This window comes from Suricata suricatta, chromosome 4 (assembly GCF_006229205.1).
Source record: "Suricata suricatta isolate VVHF042 chromosome 4, meerkat_22Aug2017_6uvM2_HiC, whole genome shotgun sequence".
Classification (NCBI taxonomy): Eukaryota; Metazoa; Chordata; class Mammalia; order Carnivora; family Herpestidae; genus Suricata; species Suricata suricatta.
In genome coordinates this window covers 135,027,201-135,044,297 of record NC_043703.1, presented here as the reverse complement: position 1 = coordinate 135,044,297, position 17,097 = coordinate 135,027,201, and the positions used below count along the sequence as shown (strand labels likewise).

The window sequence follows — 17,097 nt, the reverse complement described above, 5'->3', positions numbered from 1 at the left end:
TGTACCGGGGGCATCCCGAATAATAGATGAAAACCGTCACTATGGAGATGTGGTAAAGGGAAGGGAGCATGAGGGGGAGGCCTGCAGAATGGAGCGGGCGGAGCTATACAGGGAAATCTGATTCCAAACCAAGAGATGATTCTTTTATCTTCTGGGAAGCCACCCCGCTTCGAGGAAGAATTTGTAAAAGTCTCAGCTAACATCCAAAGAGGAGTCAGACCTTGGTTCTAGCTCCCGTTCCACCGCGATGTCCCCAGGAGATCTAAAGTGCTTACTTCATCTCCTGTGATAAATGTGGGGTTACAGACATTCGGAGTTGGAGGAAACTCTAACACCTGGCCTTTGTTTCACAAACTGCAAGTCGGGATAGAACATCCTTATTCTATTTCCAAAGGCAAGATGTCTTCAAGAAGGCGCGGACTAAATGTGGCCCTCCTGGTGTTTCTGGGACATGTCACTGTGTAAAGTCACAGGTAAATATTGAAACTAGGGCTGCTCTGGAAAGCCTGTGATAAGGGATGGCAGGAATGGGCAGCTTTGCAGCCAGGATGTTCCTTCCCAGAGCACCGCCACGTGGTCAGACGCACCTGCTTGAATATCTCCGTGGTGGGAGGTGGAGGAAGGGTTTAGTTTAAATATTGAGGCAAAAACTTGCTTCTTCCTAATTTGTCCCTTGGTCCCAATTTTGCCCTCTTATCTTCCACAGAATAAATACCTTCTCTTCCATGTTCTAAATATTTACACAGAGACTGGTCCTTGCATGTTATCTTTATTCTAAACCAAACATCCTTAGTTCCTCCAAACCTCTCTTGGTTCCCAGGCCTGTTTCCATGATGGCCCCCAGTTAGCTATACATTAACATACAATGCATCCCTTCAGAGATGGTTTGACCAGAGCCATAGCACACTTTGGCCACAAGGGGCAGCTCGAAACTCCGTTAATCCGCCTAGAAAAGAAGGAAGCTAGAACTTAGAAAAGGGTAGAGAATTGAGCAATCATTCTTTTGGCTTCTTCAACTCTCCTTGTTAGCATCTCTATCTCTTGGAAGCATATGCCTCTGGTCTTGTCGAAAGGGCCAGAGTTTGCCTCCTGCAAGGGAAGGGAAGGTGCCCTTGCTAACAGGATCCGGGGGGAAGCCGGGCAAAGCAGATATGGAGTGGTTCGCCTATGGCAGTACTCCAGGCCTAGAAGGGTCTCTCTAGTCGGGCCTTCTCATCAAAAAGGCCAGATAAAGCGGAGCAGAGAGGCTTCTCACCGGCCTTTAGCCTAGATCTAGTTCCAGGGAAAAGGGGTGCTTGAGGCATGCCCAGCCGTGCGGGCTGGCCAACACCTAGCCATCTCCATCTCCTTCCAACAGAGTAACAGCCAACAGTCAACAAGGAGCTAAGTACACTCCAGTGGGATGCCCACGGCCTACGGCCCGGGTGCTGGGCTGCTTGCTACTAATGGCATCCGAAGGAGAAGTCCAAGAGGAAGGAATGACTAAGGAGCCCTGACTCTATCATTAATCCTTAGGGTCTCTCACTTTTGTTGCCGTGTCAACATTGCACCTGTGCCCAGGGTCACAGTCTTCTGTTACAGGCAGAGTCTAAGTGTGGACATCACCCCCCTTCCTCATCGATTGGTTTTCCCTTGGCTCCTAGTACAGGAACTGCCAGCACAGGAAATGGCTCCAACATGGCTCACGTTTCTCCAGGGTTCACAAGCCCTAATCCAGCTCAGTCACTATCTGAGAGACCCATACAGCTGCCCAGGGGACCCAAGTCTTCAAGTACCCTCTTCGGATCCCTCATGTCTACAGAGAGGGCACCATCCTCTAGCCCAGCCCCCAAGAGTCCCCTCATTGGCAATCTTGTCATCTTCCACCCCTATATAAAGTGGGAGCGCCCACACTGCAGCCGCCCCCCCAAAGCAAACCCCAGATCTCCGAATCGGGTTTGAGAAATGTCCCTCCTCCCTCATAGAGTGACATAATGAATGGCCTTGCCCTTTACATAGGATTCTGCCTTTTCATAGTGAGCTGTGCCGTAAGAACATTAACACAGTATTCACAAAGTAAAGGCCAGTCTAGTCCCTGACCAGAGCCCCCGTGGACTTGGGCCTTCGACACCGTCACTTTGGGCAGCTCTGGATGAGGAATGAGGCCTTGCTCTCAGAGGGGCCACCCTCCCTCGGCGGCGTCCAGAACCTGCTGCATGCACCCAAAGGTGCCGAGCAGCATGTGTCCTGTGCCCCGCTTACTGGAGGGATCCAGCAAAGAGCTCCGGTGCAGACTCCGGGAAAGAGAGCATGTGCACAGAGAACTACCTTCAGGTTGGTGGCCAAGGAAGTCTTGCCGACTCACCTTGTGCAGGCAGTGGGTTGCAGGGGCCTCACCAAGCTTCTTGGCAGGGAGAGGGGCCCCTGCCGGGAGGGGGGCTGCACTGTACCAAGCACTGTGCCCTCTGCCAGGGCCCCCAAATACTCTTCTGGCTCTAGAGCTGTGCCACCCTCCTCCAGCTCCAGGAAAAGACCTTGTTTGCAGGCCTTCGGGTGCCTCAGAACGTGTGCCCGAGGGCCTCAAGGCCGTGGCCAGATGTCCTTCCAACCGTTCTGGGCAGCACTGTTTAGTCGGTCTTGGCTCGCGCTGCCAGCACATTTGTGTTCTTCATAAGCCTAAGGTGACTGTTGCGAGGAGAAAAGAACAGCATATGACACCGTTCCAGCTTTGATACCCTTTTTGGAAAGAGGCGAGGATACACAGAAATATACTTATGTCTATGTACATAAATACAAGAACTCTAAGTACCTGGAAATGTTAAAGAGCTTGTTTTAAGAACCCTTAGGCAAAAGCACCCCCTTCTCACCTTAATTCCCACTTTCTCGAAGGTGGAGTAGGCTCTGGAGGTGAGCCCTGGCTGGGGCTGCGAAGGCGGGCCCTGGAGGGAGCCCCGCTCACCCTCCTGTGCCCGCTCAGCCACCCGACAAGACACGTCAGGTAGGGGTCAAGGTCCATCCGCTCTGGACTTGTCACGCAAGGTCTCGAACACGCTTCTGCTTGGACTCGGCGGGAGGGCAGGCCAGGGCCTGCCGCAGTGCCAGTCCGGTTGCTCCGGGCCACATACTCTGTCCTACAGCACCCCCATCCCCACCCCGTGCCGTGGAGACTACCACTCCGAGGGCTTCTGACCACCAGGTGGCGCCACGCGGCTGCCAGCGCGTGGCTCCCTGGTGGCCGGCAGTTCAGGGAACTCAGGGAGAAGGAGGACTATGAATGAGCTAAGCCACCCGACCCCACTCCTGGGTCACACCAACTCCGTGCCTGGGGCCAAGGAGGGCAGGCAGTTCCAGCAGAATTACTGAACAGTCTTGTAAAATAAAAAAATAAAATTAAAAAAAAAACCTTTCCTCCCCACCCACCACTCTCACATCAATTTGAAAATAAAAATAATAAAATAGCAATTCCTAACAAAATAACACCAACATTCTTCACAGAGCTAGAACAAACAATCCTAAAATTTGTATGGAACCAGAAAAGCCTGCAAATAGCCAAAGCAATCTTGGGAAAGAAAACCAAAGCTGGAGGCATTACAATCCCAGACTTCAAGCTGTATTACAAAGCTGTAATCATCAAGACAGTATGGTGCTGGCACAAACAGGCACTCAGATCAATGGAACAAAATAGAGAGCCCAGAAATGGGCCCACAAATGTAAGGCCAACTAATCTTCGACAAAGCAGGAAAGAATATCCAATGGAAGTCTTTTCAGCAAGTGGTGCTGGGAAAACTGGAGTGCGACATGCAGAAAAATGAACCTGGACCACTTTCTCACACCATACACAAAAAAACCTCAAAATGGTTGAAAGACATAAATGTAAGACAGGAAGCCATCAAAATCCTAGAGGAGAAAGCAGGCAAAAATGTCCTTGACCTTGGCCGCAGCAACTTCTTAGTCAGCACGTCTCTGGAGGCAAGGGAAACAAAAGCAAAAATGAACTATTGGGACCTCATCAAAATAAAAAGCTTCTGTATGGCAAAGGAAACAATCAGCAAAACTAAAAGGCAACTGATGGAATGGAGAAGTTATTGCAAACGACATATCAGATAAAGGGTCAGTATCCAAAATCTATAAAGAACTTACCAAACTCAACATCCAAGAAACAAATAATCCAGTGAAGAAGTGGGCAAAAGACACAAATAGAGAGTTGTCCAAAGACATCCAGATGGCTAACTGACACATGGAAAAATGCTCAACATCACTCATCATCAGAGAAATACAAATCAAATCCACAATGAGATACCACCTCATACCAGTTAGAATGGCTAACACTAACTCAGGCAACAACAGATGCTGATGAGGATGTGGAGAAAGAGGATCTCTTTTGCACTGCTGGTGGGAATGCAAACTGGGGCAGCCACTCTGGAAAATAGTATGGAGTTTCCTCAAAAAAATTAAAACTAGAGCTACCTACCCTACGACCCAGCAATTGCACTACTAGGTATTTACCTAAGGGATACAGGCATGCTATTTTGAAGGGGCACAGGTACCCCAATGTTTGTAGCAGTGCTATTGACAATAGCCAAAGTATGGGAAAAGCCCAAATGTCCACCAACGGATGAATGGATAAAGATGTGGTATATATATATACAACGGAGTATTACTCGCCAATCAGAAAAAATGAGATCTTACCATTTGCAACTACATGGATGGAACTAGAGGGAATTATGCTAAGCAAAATTAGAGAAAGACAAATACCATATGACTTCATTCATATGAGGACTTTAAGATACAAAACAGATGAACATAAGGGAAGGGAAGCAAAAATAATATAAGAAGAGGGAGGGGGACAAAACATAAAAGACTTAAATATAGAGAACAAACAGAGGGTTGCTGGGAGAGTTGTGGGAGGGGGGATGGGCTAAATGGGTAAGGGGCATTAAGGAATCTACTCCTGAAATCACTGTTGCATTATATCCTAAATAACTTGGATGTTAAAAATATAAATAGGTTATAATTTATTATAATTTATAAGATTTATACTTCAAAAAATAAAAACAAACATAGAAACCTGTGGGAAGGGAAGTTGTTGATGACAGTGTGATAGTATCCAAGCATGGATCCTGACAGCAGTAGAGGGCTCTGTTTAAGAAGGAGCATGGGTTCCGGAATCTAAATGCGTTGGAATCCTACTTACTGACCTTAGGAACTAAGCTCCGTGTCCCATTGCCTCATCTGCAAATGCAGGTAATTTACATAGAATTTACACACAGAGTTGTTAACAAGAATTAAATGAATTGACACACTACATATGTATGTGTGAGTACTTTAATATACGTACTTTTAAACTATATACGTACATATAAACGTATATTATATATCCATAAATTATATTATTCTGCATGTACATAATACATATGAAGTTATAGGTATATATGTAATATGTAAATGCCTAACATAGCAGCAACAATGTTAGCTATAGTATATATTTCAGTGAGCAACATCTATGAGTGATTAATTTTTAAAAACACCTTTCATTCAAACAAGAGAGAGTCACATCTTAGGGATTTTTTTTTTGTTCTTTTTTTAAATATTTATTTTTGAGAGAGTGCAAGCAAGGGGAGGGGCAGAGAAAGGAGAACCGACGATTGGAAATGTGCTCTGTGCTGAAGGCTGACAGCAGTGATCACAGTGTGGGGCTCAAACTCACAAACCTGGAAGATCATGAATCAATCGAATTCATGCCTAACCGACTCAATTGAATGCCCAACCAACTGAGCCACTCAGGTGCCCCCGGGGCTTTTTTTGTTTTAAGTTTTATTTATTTATTTTTGAGAAAGACAGAAACAGAGCACAAGCAGGGGAAGGGGTGGGGGCAGAGGACAGAGGATCTGAAGCAGGCTCCATGCTAACACAGAGAGCTGGATGCAGGGGTTCAGAGTCACCAACTGTGAGATAATGACCTGAGTCAAAGTCAGATGCTTAACTGACTGACCAACCAAGAGCCCCTGAGGGCTTTTTCGTTAGCTTTTTATATAGAGATTTTCAAATGTTTATAAAACTAGAGAAAATAATATAATGAAGCCCCATGGACCTATCACCTAGTTTCAATAATTATCAACGCATGGCCAATTCTGTTCATTCTGGACCCCATGTCCCCTCCCCCAGTCAGCTGGGTTATTCTAAAGCAAACCCCAGATCTCCTATTACTTCATTCCTAGACACTTGGCTACTACATGGTATTTCTTAAATAAAGCTCAATATTTATTGAATATTACCCCCATGCATAATCTGTTATATTCATCAGTCTGTGATTTTCCCTGACACTGAGTATCTTTTCCACACTGGCATTTGCCACAGAAATTCTAACTGAATACTGAGTCAGTAATGAAAACTTTGGAGCTACAGGGTTTTTTTCCCGCTAAAAAGTATCTCACTTCTCAAAAAAGATGTGCCCTCTCCAAGGAAGGAGCGTTGCCTTCAGCCACTGGCTCCCTCCCACTAAGAATCCGGAGACTGCTCTTTTATCCATGGAAACCCAGCCCAGGCTGAATTATTGCAGTCAGGGAAGGAGATTCCCCCTAATTACACAGGTTCCTGCACGCAGAGCAGGATATGATCCATTTTAAGAAGGAGTCCACTTCTCCAGACACTTGAAGGTTTAGGATATACACCCAGTACTGCAGGGATTAAACCATTGTCTGCCTGGAGTGTTCCTTATGCAGTGCCAATGTCACTTTCACACCGAAAATGGAATGAAATTCTTTTCCTCAAGGCACTTTGACTATGTTAACATCTTAAACTGTCGATTTAAGATATACAGGTACATACACACATCTGCCTAAAATTCTTTACACCGAGAGCCTTTGAAACGGCAGAAAGGAGGGCAAGCAAGTAATACGGTCCTCATTCAACTGTATCTTTTTGACATTCAGCACCACTGTCCCTACACGCTGACTGACAGACAACACTAATGTAATGAGAGGTAGAATCACTCTATGCTTTGGGATGCTTTGGAGCTTCTTTGGCAAGGGTTATCTTATTTTCCAGTATACTTAACAGTGGCCAAAGGGGCGCCTGGGTGGCTCAGTCGGTTAAGCATCTGACTTCAGCTCAGGTCATGATCTCAGGGTTTGTGAGTTCGAGCCCTGCGTCAGGCTCTGTGCTGACAGCTCAGAGCCTGGAACCTGCTTCAGATTCTGTGTCTCCTTCTCTCTCTGCCCCTCCCCCACTCATGCTCTGTCTCTCAGTAATAAATAAATGTAAAAATAAATAAATAAATAAATAAAAATAACAGTAGCCAATGTCAGGGTGTCTCAGATTTTGTGAGTACTATCGATATTACTGTTAACAAGGGGCTTTCACAAAAAAAGACTATTTAATCCTCACGACCCTATGCAGTTGGGAATATACCCATTCTACAGAGGAGGACACTGCAACTAAAATGAGGGAATCCAGGAACACACACATATTTGCACACATACACGGTATCCCAATTTGTAGTTTCATAAGCTGAGCAGATTCGCTCACTGAATCAACACTGGTATACAAATTGTGGTGCTGTTCTCTTGTTATATTTATAGTCAGCATCTGTCTTCCACTCATGCGCAAAACAGGAAAAGAAAAATGTAACCACATCATATCAAGCAGAGAGACTGCTTCGGCCTAGGTATATACTTCCCAGTTTCCTCCACTCTCTTTCAGCCTGCCGATGGAGTTATCCAGCACGATTATGCCTTTTCCGGATCATTATTCTCCAGCGTCTGGGTTGGGATTCCCAGAGCCCCATAGGATAGGTCTCCAATTCCTAAGGCCTCTGCACCCTGAGGATGAGACTCCTTAGGGATGAATAGAGCTGGGCAGAGCTGAGCAGTAGCGGACTCTCCCCTGAATCCTTCCATCTGTCAAGGGTGCAAGCCAGAGGCACAAAGGCCCAGGACAGTAGAGTCTTGTGGGGACCAGCAACCTCATGCTTCCGGGAGAAGGGCAAGGAGGCGACCGTTATGTCTATGACTGTTGGCAGATGAGCTGAGGCCGAGATCAAGAATTCCTCAAAATCCTTTTCTTCTTTTAAAATCTTCATCCTTCTGCTAAAATGTAACCACCCCCTTCTCCCTGTTAGCATGAGGCTTAGGCGCCTTTCCTACACCTTTGCATTCCATCCGTTGATAACTTGTTAGCTCCCTCACTCCAAACAGACTCTGTGAAGGAGGAGATCAGGCTGTTCATCTTCAGCTTCCTCGGGGCCCAGCCTTAGAGAAAGTAGGCGCCTAATAAATGTTGATGGACTTTAATGACCCAAATCACTGGGGCAACTTGCTAGGACATTGAATTGGCTCTCACACCATCTGCAGTTAACTTAGTCACAAATCACCTGGGGTTTTGTTTGTTTGCTTACTTAACACAAATATCCCAGATCCCAAAGTTCATTGCTCTGTGAGGGATGAGCCAGCTTGAAGTCTCTCTGGGGTACTATTAGCTATAAAATTTAAGAGCTGCTAGAGGTGGGGCTGGTGAGGCAAGAGTGGTTGCAAAATGTAGCTCTTGCCATTAGCCAGCCATTTTTTCCTCCTGGTAGTCATCTGCCCTTGGGCTAAAGTGAAGTGATCTGCCTTGATCACCTGACAAGTGATACGTGAGAGAAAGCCCAACCGACCTTGACCTTTGGCGCAGTGTCATCCTCCCAATTGGAAGCAAACTCTCTGTGTCACTGCTAAGCCATGGCAACGATGCACAACTGGAAGATGTTAAGGCCCGTGGACTTATTTGTGGAAATGCGCATCTCTTGGGACGCCTGGGTGGCTCAGTAGGTTGGGCATCTGGTCGGCTCAGGTCACAATCTCACAGTTCATGGGCTCTAGCTCCATGTGCGGACCGCTCAGAGCCTGGAGCCTGCTTTGGATTCTGCCTCTCCCTCTCTCTCTGCCCCTCTCCCACTTGTGCTCTGTCTCTTCCTCTCAAAAATGAATAAACATTAAAAATAATTATTTTTAAAAAAGAAAGGAAGAAATGGGCCTCTCTTTGCTGACCACTGCACCCTGAAGGAATCTGATCCTCTTACTGCCTCAAGCAGCTCAGAGTCTGACTGCCTTTCAAGAAGTGTCGCTAAAGTTAACATTTCTTCCTTCTATCCTATCCCAGTAAGGCTTGCTGTAAGACTCACTGAGTGGCATGCCTCCACCATTCCTTCTTAGCCCACGTCCTCGCGGGACAGTTGTGTTGCTTGTGAGAACATGCTGCAATCCCTGGGGTGGTCTCCAGGCGCCGTGCGAGCTGGGGCGTCCTGGCATCCCTGGGGTCCGTCCACTGATCATCTTGCATGCCACCATCAGCGCTATCTTCCGAGAGCTCCTATTGTCCTGGGGCCACTCCTCTTTCATGAATCTACAGTGGCTGTCCATCACTTAATGGGGAGAGGAAAAAAATGGCATATGTAAGGAGTAACCCACTACCCTACGTACGAGGGATTTACACGCTCTATTTAAGCCTGTGAGGTAAGGGATAAACTCTTTGTTTATCCCTTCTAGGCTCTGTAGCTCAGAGAAGTTCAGAATCTTACTCCAAGTCATGCACCTTCTAAGTCGCACATCAGCCAGGACTGAGCCTGAAGTCCACACCCTCAACTCCAGTTGCCCATGAGGGTAGGATGCAGATTGGTAAAACATTCTGGAATTCAAACATTTCTTCATCTGTCCCCACCTAACCGACACCTCCTCACCTTCTAATATTCTCCAGAGACATCTCTGCCACAGTCAGATGGTTCTCAGAAAGGCCCTCACGCACCTGGCTGGCTCAGGCAGTGAATAAATACGGAAGGTGCAACTATGTAATTGACCTTCTCACAACTGGGAAAGTAAATGGTAAGGTGAAAATGCCTAGGCCTCTGCCTTCAATGGCACCGACAGCTCCACCTGGGAGCCTGCCCTTTGCCTGTGCCCTCCAACGTGATCCACCAGGACGCACCTACAGTCAGCTGGGCTTCAGGGACGTGCTGCAATGGAGGAGACAGCGAGCTCAGTAAGAGGGTGTAAAAAGGAGTTTACAACAGAATTTGGGATCGTGTTTGTGATTCTGGGGAGGCTTCAAGGAAGTGGGGCTCTGCTCGGGGTAGGATGTTGTCAGGAAGCAGAGGCAATTCTATGCTTGGTACCTGAATTCCTATCTAGAAGGCACGGCAGGGGAGCAAGCCTACAGCTGTAACTGATGAAGAAGCACCAGTCACTCATAGGACCCAGGGATAGAGGCAAGTTTGGTGGGCATTTTGTGATCTGGGAAATTTCTGACTTCTGATCATGGTCAGACGTCATTACAGATGGCTCTTGCTTTTGTCTGGAGCCACCACAGTCACAGAGTGGCCTTGTCTGACACAGGTGCGCTGTGAGATTGTCTGTGTTTATTGCACAAGAGCGTACCACAGTCTAGTCAATGGCGTGAGGCCGGCTGCCTTTCTCTTCTCTCCTTCCGCTTCCTCCGTCTTGCTGGTATTATGGTTCACACATCTAATGTCCTCTCCCCACAAGCCTTTTTGGACCCTAGGTATCTCCCTTTGCTGAGTTTTTGCCTCCAACATACAACTTTGCACTCATTGTAGACATGCAGACATACCCATGGAGGCTGAGGGGTACGGGCATGTTTGGAGACCAGCCTGGAAATGCTGCTGTGCACGTGCCCAGCAGGGCCCACTCATGTGACCAGCCAGCCAGTGTGACTGGGGAGGGGAAGGAAAGGGATTCCTCCTTCCTAAAGAGCCGAGGCGCTGCTGGGGCTTTGGGAATCTGAGGGAGCTTGCTGCCACCTTGCAGCTCTGGCAGATCCCTGAGCACAGACACTGTGCCCTCAGGGAGGACCCCTGCCTGGATGTCATGCTAAGCAGAGGGCTGGCTCGGAAATCCCTGGGTGAGACCCAGGGGCAGCTGGGGTACTGCAGAGTGAAAGACAGAACCATTACATGACCCAACCTACACCCACAGATTGGGAGACAGAGGTCATGCTATTTTTGTGCTTTACAAAAGCATTTAAAAAAATTATAATACCCTCCCACAGAAACAATGGAAACAAATTGAATTACAGAAAGATTTTTAAAAATGCTTTCTACCTCCTCTGCCCGATCCTACGCTCTTAAAGGAGCTGATGTTAGCTTATCAGTGTAGATCATTCTACACTTCTGTGCTTATACAAACAGAAATGCCTATTTAGAGTCTCGCTTTTGCTTTTGACAAAAACGCGATCATGCTCTTCTCGTTATTCTGCCACTTGCTTATTTGCACTTGACAAAATGGCTTCTACACCTTTCCAAGTCAACGCATATAAATGCGTGGCTCCTTTTATTTGATGATTGCGTAATATTCCATAGAATGGATGTACCATAATTTATCAAATCAGTCCAATGTAAATCACGGGGTATGGTTCTTTCTTATCAGCTTTGTTTGCTAATTGTTACATCTGGGCTAGTCTTGTTTACTTACAGTCTCTTAACTGACAAGGACTGTGTCTGAAATACAAATTTTCTTCCTAGAATCTGACACATCACTGCCTACACACATCACACATTTGACATGACATGAATATTCTTTTAATTTTGGAAACATTCATAATGTCTTCTTTTCATTTGCTAAAAGGAAGACCGTTCTTAGGATGAGAGGCTCATATTTGGCACGTTTACTGAGCAGGAGGAGATAATTTTTAATTTCCTAATCCCATATGGTCCGGTTTTTCTCCATATGTCAATCTCTTTCCCAACACGTGCATCAGATTTTCCCGTGGAAATGCCTTTGTATCACTACAGAATCATTTAAATGCAAACCTCTGCACCATAAAATAATTCCATTTTCAGAGCAAGGTTGCCTAATCGAACACGTTTGTTTTAAAAGATGAACAAAGTGAAGCTTCAAGGGATTAAAAGCCTGCCAAAGTCACGTGGCCGCTCCGCAGAGCACCTTGGGGCCCGGACTGATGGATGACTCCCTCCCCCTAGGACACACCCCTCCAGGGCTTGGGGGTGAGGGCGGCTCAGCGCCCCGGCAATGGTATATTTATCTGAGGAAGATAGGAAAGTAGGTTATGAATGTTTCTCGAAGACTTTGAAGCAGGTGACTGACTAGTGCCACTCACTACCCACCCCTCCGAAGAGGGACTCCTTGTACCAGATACTGGATCTGTAGTTTATTCCCCCGCTTCTGCTCCTTCCAGCTTGCAGTCTTCTGCATCCAGCAGTGACCTGGGTGGTGAATGCGCCTCTTTCCTCACGTTCCCACACGATCCCTGGCATTCCAGTATGCCCCGGCCTGGAGTTGGAGCTGTTTGCTCTCTGGTTATATAAAGGTGAAATCCACCAGCCGTGGGCAGAGACGAAGCCTTTGTCAAGAAGGGATCCAGATCTGCTGGGCCTACAGCTTATACAAATTTCTAAGATCATCTTTAGTGAGAAACAATGCAAAAAAAAATCTTATTTTTGCTATTTATACAAACACAGGAACACACCACTAGGTCCCCTCCTAGTGCCTTAGAAGAGGCCAGGCCTTGGCAAGTGAGGGGTGCTGAAGATTAATTTCCTTTAGCTTCAGGGTAAAATTGCCCCTGGACCTTACATAGTATAAAATAGGACATACCTCAGATGCCCTTTCTAATCCCTCACATGTCTTTGAACAAAGCTGCCCAGACCCCTTTGGGAGGTAGTACACACAGTAACCAGAGCCCTGGAGTCTTCAGAAAAATTCCTATTTCAAATATTTTTATCAGAACATGTATCAAATGACGCGTCTCGAAAAATGCAGGTGATAACACTACAGAATGGGGGTATGAAAGACAAAGAAAACAAAGCAAAAATAAAATAAAATAAAACAAAATAAACAAAACAAATAAAATAAAAACAAAACCAACCCTCCTCCCTCTCCCCACCAAGTGAGTCCAAATGGAGACAGAACTACCAATTGTTTCCTATGGATGTTTTTTGCTTCCTGTCTCAGAATGAAAGAAACAAACCCAGGAAGTTCAATAACGAGCTGGCCTCTGCAGAGACAGAAGTGTCTACCCACTGAGAAAACAGCAGGAATCTTTAAAAAGAAAACTGCCTTCTCTTATTAGGCAGCAATAATTACGTGGCCAAGAAAACCTGCCTCCTCAGACTTACCTTGGAGAAGAAACAAAATGTAGTCAGAAAGGAAGGACAAGTTGCATTCAAAAGACTGGAGAGCCTTCTTCTAGTCCCTGTCCTCAGTTTTCCATTCTGCGGTAACCAGGCCCGAGATTTCAGAGCAAAATACTGACACGGATGCGCTGGTAGGCCTCCCGTCCCCAAAGACTCAGGCTCAACTGCTGCACAGACTTCTGAGGGGCTGTCAGGGAACAGATGTGCGGCAAGGAGCGATTCACCAAGCATTTATGAATCAACCACGAAGGGCAGGGAAAGGGTGTTCATTTTGCTTTTGAGGAAACACTCTCTATCTGAGAGGCAGACAATACATATGTAGCACTTTCAGGGTTAGCACAGTGCATTTGCTGTTGTTCATAATAGTAATAATGATCATCGCCACTGTTTATTGAGACTTACTATGTGTTATAATTGTATTATCTTGTTTAATCCTCATAACAACCCTATCACTATTCCTATTTTACCTATGAGAAAACAGGGATGTTAAGAAGTATACTCTGGGCACCTGAGTGGCTCAGTTGGTTAATCATTCGACTTTAGCTCAGGTCATGATCTCACTGTTCGTGGCTTCGAGCCCTGTGTCAGGCTCTGTGCTGACAGCTCAGAGCCTGGAGCCTGCTTCAGATTCTGTATCTCCCTCTCTCTCTGACCCTCCTCTGCTCGCACTGTCTCTCAAAAATAAATAAAAAAACATTTAAAAAAAATTTTTTTAAGTATACTTTATATCATAGAGCTAATAAGTGCTAAAGCTGGCAGCAAACTAGTTCTATCATCAGTTCTAACCACGGTGCTTTCCTATCTCCTTTAATGGACATTTGATGGATTTCTGAGTCACTAAGAAAGAAAGGAAGAAAGAAAAAGAATATAGGAGGAAGGGAGGAATGAAGGGAGGGGGGAAGGAAAGAAGGGAGGGAGGGCAGGAGGAAGGAAAGAAGAAAGGGAGGGAGGGAGGGAGGAGGGGAGGGAAGAGGGAAAGAAAGAAAAATTCAGTCAAACATATCCAGGAAGATCAGCCAATCCCTGCTCCATGGTGATGTCAACAGAAACTGCTGTGGGGCAAGCTCCATTCCCTCACCAGTTCCAGCATCGGAATAACCTGGGCACTTAGGAGAAAGGCCAGTTGTGGGGCCCATTCCAGACCTACTGAGTCAGAATCTCTGAGGATGGGGCCTAGGAGTCCTCCCGTTACATGCCTCCTCCATCAGCACCCCACCCCCAGGCAGTTCTGTCACACTGCTGCTTGTCGATGGCCATGCCTCCTGGTTCACCTGGAAGACCCAGTTGTCCTGCCATAAGTAGCAACAGCACCCCTTTATTCTCCTAAGTGTCCCAGTGCAGACAGTCCATTTGCATGTGTATATTTCTGTATTTTTTGTACCAAAAATCAGATCATATTGTACATGCTATTTTATTTTATTTTAATTTTTTAACATTTATTTATTTTTGAGAGACAGAGAGAGACAGATCATGACCAGGGGAGGGGCAGAGAGAGAGGGAGACACAGAATCTGAAGGCAGGCTGCCAACACAGAGCCCGATGTAGGGCTCAAACCCACGAACTGTGAGATCATGACCTGAGCCGTAGTCGGACGCTCAACTGACTGAGCCACCCAGGCGCCTCTGTACATGCTATTTTATAACCTGGGTTTTTTATTTAATGATTCCTACTTTTCCATATAAATAAAATTTTATCTTGATTAATAGCAACCCATATTCAGATTTCCTCAGTCATCCCTAAAACCTGGTTTAATCAATATGTAATAGTGTTATAATAGTTATAACGATTACAATTGTTTTATCATAATAGTTTTCTCTTCTACACTGAAAACATTTTCTTTTTTGTTATCTTCTTTCTTTCTTATTAACTAGACCAAGCCAGATGTACTATGGGCCATGGCATCTTTTGGATTTTTCTGGATACTTGTTAGCTTGTTCCCCGGTTTTCCATATTGTTTATCAATGAAAAATGGAAGTTTGATGGAGTCAAGATTGGCTATACATCATAGATGATGTTTACTTCACCTCTGTCTCACATCAGGAAACAGGTGCCTTCTGATTGACCTACCATCGGTGATGCAAAGATCAACCACTGAGTGAGGGTGATAACTTGCTGACCCCCCGATGGGAGGGTTACGTTGCTGCCCTTGCAGCTAGGACGTCACCTGTACGGCATCACTTTGGCTTTCTATGAACAGCCTCCCATCAGCCATACACCTAATGCTTCTAGCGCCATTGATAACTTTTGCCTCAGTTGGGGGTGTTGCAGAATGTTGACTTGTTAAATCTATCAATCCTACTACATTATTGGCAGATATTGTTTGGTGAAATAGAGATTGTTACTCATCATCTGAGGTCATTTGGTCACCAGTTCCTATTGAAAAGGAAGGTTACATTTATTTCTTTTTCTCTACCATTTTCCGATTGAGGAGCTAGTTTAACAGCCGTTGGGTCCAGTTTCTGGAGTCCTTTGTGCAGTATCTGTGTCTGTGCACAGACATGATTGGCAATCAGAAATACTCCACCAAAAAGAGTAGGCATCAGTGTTGACCGAAGCTAACTACAGTGTTCACATCTGACCCTCAAGCCACAACCCTGTACTGTATTTCTTTGAGCTCAGGAAAAAGAGCACTTAGTTTATGATAAAATACACTGTTGCCTCTCAGAAATGAGCTTTCATTAAGCAGAGGCAGAACTGTTCTAGTTAATGGGCTTTCAGCAAACATGAGCACTGTGCCAAGCTATGGGACAATGATTCTTTGTGTTTGCAGTTTGACATGTGGCATAGGTCTTTAAAAAGAGTTAGCATTTCCGAGGGGACACACATCAGACTCTGTGACACATTCAACAATATCTCTCATGATACATGTCCTTCTTACATTGTGACTCTGATACTCCTGCTAGTGAGAGGTGGGGTCTGTGTCCCCTTCCCCTGAATCTGGGCAGGCTTATGGCACGGCAGAAGTGACACTCTACGTAAGAATGTACCACCATTTGTTTTTTCACTTGCTTGTTGATGGACATGTGGCTGTTTCCAATTGTGTGCTATTATAAGTAAAGCTGCTATGAACATTTGTGTATAAGTCATTGTGTAGACATGGCTGGATTATATGGCAGGTGTATGGTTTAACTTTTAGGAAATTGCCAAATAGTTTTTGCAATGTGTTGTACCATTTTACATTCCCACCAGAAGTACATGAGAGTTCCAGTTCCTCCACATCCTCACCAACATTGAATATGGTCAGTCTTCTTACTTTTAGCCATTCTAATAGGTATGGAGTGGTATCTCACTGTAGTTTTAATTTCCATTTCCCCAAAGACTAATGATGTTAAGCATCTATGCATGTGCTTATTGATCATTCATAGATCTTCTTTGGTGAAATGTCTATTCTAACCGTTTTGACAAGTTTTAATTGGGTTGTTTTCTTATATTTGAATTTCGAAGGTTGTTTATATTTTCTAAATACAAGCCCTTTATCAGATACATACATTGCAAATATTTTCTCCTAGTCCATGGCTTGTCTTTTCATTCTTTCTAAGAGCAAAAGTTCTTAATTTCGATGAAGTCCAATTTATGAGTTTGTTCTTTTGTAGATCCTGCTTTTGGTGTTGTATCTAAGAAATCTTTACCTAAACCAAGGTCACAAAGATTTTTCTCCTATGATTTTGTATACAAGGTTTTTTTCCCCCCTTAAGTTTATTTATTTTGAGAGAGACAGAGAGTGTGTGAGCAGGGGAAGGGCAGAGACGGGGGAGAGAGAGAATCCCAAGCAGGCCTCACACCATCAGCATGGGGCCTTTGTGGGACTTGATCCCATGAACTGTGAGATCATGACCTAAGTTGAAGAGGTGGACACTTTACCAAGTGAGCCACCCAGGCACCCCTGCCCACAAGGTTTATAGTTTTAGCTCTTTTTTACATTTAGGTCTATGACACATCTTGAATTAATCTTGGTATATGGTACAGGATAGGAA

The 17,097-nt window shown here is 45.4% G+C and overlaps 2 long non-coding RNA genes across 2 annotated transcripts in view; one reads left to right on the top strand and one right to left on the bottom strand.

Moving 5' to 3' along the window:
- Positions 1-766: 766 nt before the first annotated feature.
- LOC115289232 lies at positions 767-5,114 on the bottom strand. Its single transcript, XR_003907492.1, has 3 exons — positions 5,048-5,114; positions 2,345-2,664; positions 767-946 (listed from the first exon to the last, which is right to left on the bottom strand). It is a non-coding gene; the product is annotated as an uncharacterized LOC115289232 (long non-coding RNA).
- Positions 5,115-5,179: 65 nt separating this feature from the next.
- The window catches only part of LOC115289116, a 16,952-nt gene continuing 5,034 nt past the window's right edge, over positions 5,180-17,097 (top strand). Inside the window, exon 1 of the long non-coding RNA XR_003907390.1 lies at positions 5,180-5,223. This is a non-coding gene — a long non-coding RNA (uncharacterized LOC115289116). The remainder of the gene's footprint in view (positions 5,224-17,097) is intronic.